Raw genomic sequence first — 6,377 nt, forward strand, 5'->3', positions numbered from 1 at the left:
GCTGTGGCTCAGTGAGGTGAGCTGCTGTGCTGCTTTGGTGCCCGGTCACCATGACACAGCAAATAGGGTTGATACCTTTTTATCTCACGCACATCCGGGTGTGTGTTCCCTCTCTGGTTTCTCTTTTGTCTCTTTCCCCGTGTGTCTCTGCTTTTTTGGTCCTGTAACGTAATAACAAAAGTTGTGTAACTGCATGGATCGTTTCCGTCCACGGCAACCAGAAAGAACAAGCTGGGGTTGAACAGCAGCCATCATGGTGGGGTCTGGTACAATGTGTTAGTGTGTTTCGCAGAATAGACACTCTCAAACCCTCCACAGTTGATTAACATAGTTGTGTGTTGGTTTTATATTTTATTAAACACTGTTGCAGCTGTTGGTGAGAATTACCAAATGGTGTGGTTGCCATGGGGGAAGAATTCTTTCGGGGAAAGTTTCCCATGGCAACCACAAAGAGATTTGAAGTGTGTGTGTGTGTGTGTGTGTGTGTGTGTGTGTGTGTGTGTGTGCTCAAGTACACATGAGGACGTTTCTATCAAACATGTACCTGCACTGAATTTCATACATTAACCAAAGTCTCACCCTTTCAATTCCAATAAGCAGTGAAAATTATTGTTGTGAAATCTTTTTCTCTTCATTTTTTATCTCACCTTGACCACGTCTGCGTGAGCTGTTTTGTATCATCCTATCTGTTCTGTTACCAGGCTTGGGGAGTTTTCATGTAACAGGATTACATAATTAGGACACAAAAAAGGTAACTGTATTCTATTATAGCTGCAGAAAAAAAGACACAATCAGATTGCAGTTACATTTAGTAAAAACGAGGATTATTTGTAGGATTGCTATGTATTAAATTTAAAAAAAACAAAAGTAGTACCAGGCACAGTTTGCACAGATTACAACACTTCACAAGTCTTACAACACCACTCTGGCCTGAATGAATCTAACAGCTGCCAATTCATTACTGTCCTCCAGGGAAAAATGATTCACTGGGCGGAAATTTCAACATTTTGTTTCATTTCAACAATTTTTCATCTTGTAATCAGAAAACAGGAACAACATCACAGTACAATGATTGTTCTGCCTTTAGCTGTGAAAATTATGTCATTATTCAAGAACTCAACATCTGAGCTTCAGGTCCTATTAGGCTCAGCTTTTAGTGTTTTGGCTGATTAGTGTGTATTCCTGCATCTTTAACTAGTACTGGGGTTGAGTACCTGCTTAAGTATTCAAAAGTACAAATTACAAAGTACATTTTCTAATATCAGTACACTGCTGTATTGTTTTCATGATGCATTTACAGAACCCTGTGACTCTCTGAAACCACCTGATGATGCACTGACTTGCTTGTAGAACCACTCTGCTACACAAAACCTCTAGAAACACCTAAAAAAAAACTTTGGCATAGAAATGCAATCACAAACAAAAAGCTGTTGTCATTTTCTGACGAAACTGTATTAAAATCACTGCATAAAATTAGATTGAAGCCAACTGTAAGTCTCCAAGTCTGTTAAATAACTGAGATTTCTTTCTGTCTTCAGGGGCGGTTTATACATGAATTATGTGGTATTTTTCACCCTAATAAAAACAATCAAACATTAAAAGCCTACCTGGAATTATTTCTCTTTTTCTAATTATAATAACATCTTCCTCCTGCCTTGCGTTTTGTTTGAATGAAGGAGGGAGAGTTTGCTTGCTCTTGTTACAGAGCACCTGGATGACGTATTTCTGCTTTTACATCAATCCCACTGTGATTGGTTTCCTTCTGTGAGGAACAGCGTGTGACCAGTTGCATTTTAGAAAAGAAGCAACAGCTGACTTCAGCAACAGCCTAAAAGTAACGAGTAATGACAACCTTCCTAGAAATGTAGTGGAGTCAAACGTCCTTCACAGGAATTATCAGAATTTATGTGTTCAGATGCTCGCTGTGAACAAAGTCATAGAACCTTATAACAAAGAAAAAACTTGCAAATTTGTGCAGTGCAATGAAACAAATCAACAGCTCTGGTCTGATAAGATATGAATTTCTATTCATCGTTCCACACACATTGCTTGAGTCATGCGCATGCACGTCATTATTTACTCTCTAAGTCAATTTGCACTTGCACAATTTCAACATTTTTCCAATTGCTGACATTTCCTATGAGCCTGGCACAAGAAACGTGCTGGACGATTAGACATACTGTAACCAAGCCAAAGGTTTACTCAGTGAGATTACCTGAAAGGCCTGTAATAACATATCATTGTACCGGAAAACTCTGTGTGTACAGTTACATCATGTACACCCACTGCACAGGAAAACTGAGTGAGCACAGTTACAGCAAGTACAGTCAATGAAAACCAAGGCAGGAACTGGGTGTGTAAACTGTGATGGATGGTTAGAGTTTTTTTACTGTTTGCCTTTGACCTGGATGTTTGTTTACAACTCATCTGATCATTGGACTGAGGAACGAGGTGTACTTTAAGGTCACAGGAGACAAGTGGGAGGAACAGAGGCCCACAGTTCATTTACCACGCAGGTTAATCTTGCCCTATGACCAAACACAGGCAGTAGACAAGACACAAGAACCAGTCTATGAGGCTGCCAGTCATCCATCAGCACTTCTTAGTTGAATCTGAATATCATGTTCCAGTTATGAGTAACTTTATAGCAGGGCTGAGGATCGCGGCTGGGAGAAGAGCGATAAGTCCAAAGTCTTCCATCAGAGTTCCCAAATATTTTATTGATCCCTGGGGGAAACTGGTCATTCTGAAAGTTTTGAGAGTTTAAAAGTTAGTCATATAACCTGCACCTGAACAAACAATGAGTCGTTCTAAAACACAGAGAAAAATCCAGGAAACATGTTCATTTATTTATCATTAGACAAACAGTGTTGCACAACAAAATGAAAGTTGCTTTTTACTATCAGTCATGGCTAAACGCATGTAGAACATACAGCCTACTTAAAAGAACAGGATAAATAATGAAATAAACCAATATACACTTATTTATAATACTTTTATAATACAATTTTTAGATTTGTGTGTGTGAGCATTAACCGGCCCATCAGGTGCATCAGTTTGATCCGGGATGCTGTGGTGGAGCAGGTCTCTGAAACTCCTTGATTCAACTTGGCACGTCTCCACCAGCAGCGTTCCAGATGCTGCATCCGCCAGATCATGTTGACTTGCGCAGATTTTGTTGATGTGGTCACTTTTCCTTGATTTTGTGCTTCTACCATGGGTATGTAGGTTAGTTAAATAGTTCTTTTGGGATTTTTGTTTTGTCCTTTTTCCTTTACGTACTAAATTCTCAAACTGTTGCACATTTACCTCTGATGGTGTGCAAGCTTCTTCTATGGTACAAGGAGAAATTTCACAAATATGTCAGATATTAAAGTGAAATAAATTATATAATACTATCAAAATACGGCAAAATTTTGAATGAAAACAAAATATGAGATAACTAAAATGTAACTTAAAATAATGTTTATCTTTATTTTTATTTTTGTAGCAACCTGCTACATAGTCCTGATCATGCAGGGAGCAGCTGAATTGAATGTGAGAATATGATTCATGATTACCAGTAGTAGTAAACTGTGATGTCAAGTAAATGAGAGGTAAAATGAAGAGACTGAAAAGAAACGCTTGAAAAACACACACAGCACCTGCTACCACCAGACGGCACAAAAATATAAGGTGGAACTTGGAGAGCTCAACATTTTCTGAGGTGGTACACGGTATTAAAAGTTGCTTGACGGGGCAGCAGATGCGCTGCAGCACGTCTAGTAGAATCACAGGCGTTGTGTCGAGAGGCCGCAATCGGTGCTGGTGACTGTGGCACAGCCAGGCAAACAGACGGTGAAGCACCTACTGCATGGCAACCACGACTGCCAGACGCAACGAGTGGAGACTTGCAAAGTTCCACCAACATTAACATGACCCTCACACATGTCCTGAGCTGAAACAAAATGTCAAATCGAAGCAGTTGTTGATCACCTGTGGTCCCGAGTGGCCGTTTAGGAAGAGGGAGAAGTCAGCTGTCAGTGGTCGTATAAAACAAAGCAGTCAAAAAATAAAATTACTTACTACAGTTTATATCCATGTCAGTCCAGACTCATATAATGTCTGTAGTGAAGACTTTGAATGAATTTATTATGGAACTTACCACTATATTGACCTGTAACTTGGAAGGAATTTAATAAATTATATTAAGTGAATGATTTCCAGTGAGAAACATGAGACACTTCAATTTCACATCAATTATTAGCTAGCTAGCTTTCCAGTGTTCCAATCCCTCCTTTCTTAACCTTTTTTTTTTTTACAAAAACATGATTTAATCAGGCATAACAATCTGATGGAGCTGACAGAAATCTGGGACACAACTTTAAAGGGCAAATATTTTTGTAAAAAAAAAAAAAATAGATACAGAGTTGACATGTTTGAGACGCATCTGATACCAATATTATTAAAGAAGAAGAAGAAGAAAGTTTACCAGTGCTTGATCAGTATCTCTTCCTTTTTTAAACCAGGAAGTGAGACAGGGGTGCTGAGGGTAAAGCTGACCCTTTTTATGCAATATGGAGTTGAGGGGCACCTGGGACATTCAAGGGCCAACATTATCACTAAACAAATCAATTTTAGGACAAAGATGTTTGTAATAGCATATTTCTGTTCTGTATCAGATTTTGAAGGCTCTGAACACACATTTAAATTATTTTAAGTTGTGAATTCTTGTCTAGGACAAGAGTGCAAGTTTAGACATGGGGAAAAAAAGGACATGATTTGTCCCACTTATCAAGAATGGGTGCTCTACAAGAGAGATGATGAGTGCAAATGACCTATATAGGCCACAATGGCCACGTTTATGCAAAATACACCAGAATTGTCTTTTAATGCATCTTTAAGTACTATTTCAGCTTATAAACCTAGTTTACAATTTCCCAAGAGATTTTTTGTTTTTTTGGAACTGGAAATCTATTATTCATGTTCCCAGGCTCCCAGGAACCTCAGTTATGTTCCTTGTGTTATTATAGATATGTAAATGGGGGTCAGGTAATGCTGCATACACTGAGGGGCAAGCACATACAGGATCAGCCTCTGCACATTCCTCCTGCTTCTCCCTCCCAGCAGACAGCCGTGGCAGCGGTGTAACAGAAATGCAACAGTCTGCTGCTCAGGTGAAAACAGGTCATATAGTTTTCTGAAGCAAGTTTGAGATAAAGACCCAACAGGGAATTCAAGGCCAAAGTCATACGTCTCTGTGTAAAGACACACAGGGGACTCCAGGACAACCTCACGGTGAAAAACACTGATTTCATTACACAGCAGAGCACTCAGCAATCTGCAGGAAAATGCTGCAGCATGGGGGAGTTACATCGCAAAATACTGCTGTGTAATTATTTGTTCTACATTTTGTCAAAGTTTGTCTGCTGCAAAAAGGTGCAACGATAAGGGTGATGAATGTTTCTGCACAGTTTCCCCCTGTGTGTTGTGCATTCACATTCAATTTTTCAGTTTTCTTTGATATGCCATATCTCTCTTATCACTGACATTTAGCCACAGCAGCAGAAACTGCTCTTAGAATCAGCTGGGTTCGCTTATCTCCCAGTGCACGATGGGAGACACAAATGACTGGAATCAGACTCTAGCATTTACTCAAATTTATTCACACACACACACACACACACACACACACACACACACACACACACACAATGTACAGTATGTAGTGTGGAGTTTTGACAAGCCAGATTGACCAGTTATCATTTCATGAAACCATGTTCTTTCATTTTACTTTTAGGTAAATTACCCATCCCCAGACTGCTCTGTAGAAATGTCATGGTGCTCCATACCAGCTTTTACAATCCTTTCAGCAGTCATTCTCACGCTAAAAAGGTTGAACACATACACCAGCCTGCACCAACATCACCTACCTGGGCAATTACAGCTCAGATGTGAGAGCTGTGTGGGCATTCACAGCTGCTATCTGCATCCATTTACAAAATCAGGGCCCAAATATATACCTGATATCACTGAAAATAGATCCCAAAGTTGTGTTTCTATTTATTCAACTTGATGTTGGACTTAGCAAAGTCCATGTCCCAAAAAATTCCAAAGGGACACACCCAGGATGGACCTTGATCAGATGCCCAAACCACTTCAACTGGCTCCTTTCACATGAGAAGCAACAGCTCTGCACCGAGCTGCCTCGGAGCTCTCTGCACAGTCTCTAATGGTTTGTTCAGACTACCAGTAACAAAGCGTCAGACTACACGTCACTGTCAATTGAAGCCAGCAACCTGAAGCCAGAAAGAGACGTGTCAGGCATGACATGCTACAAATCAAAGTTGAGCTGGACTCAGGTTTTCTCAGCGCTCGGAGACAAGGTAGCATACATC

Source organism: Lutjanus erythropterus, chromosome 5 (genome assembly GCF_056507025.1).
Source record: "Lutjanus erythropterus isolate fLutEry1 chromosome 5, fLutEry1.hap2, whole genome shotgun sequence".
NCBI lineage: Eukaryota > Metazoa > Chordata > Actinopteri > Lutjaniformes > Lutjanidae > Lutjanus > Lutjanus erythropterus.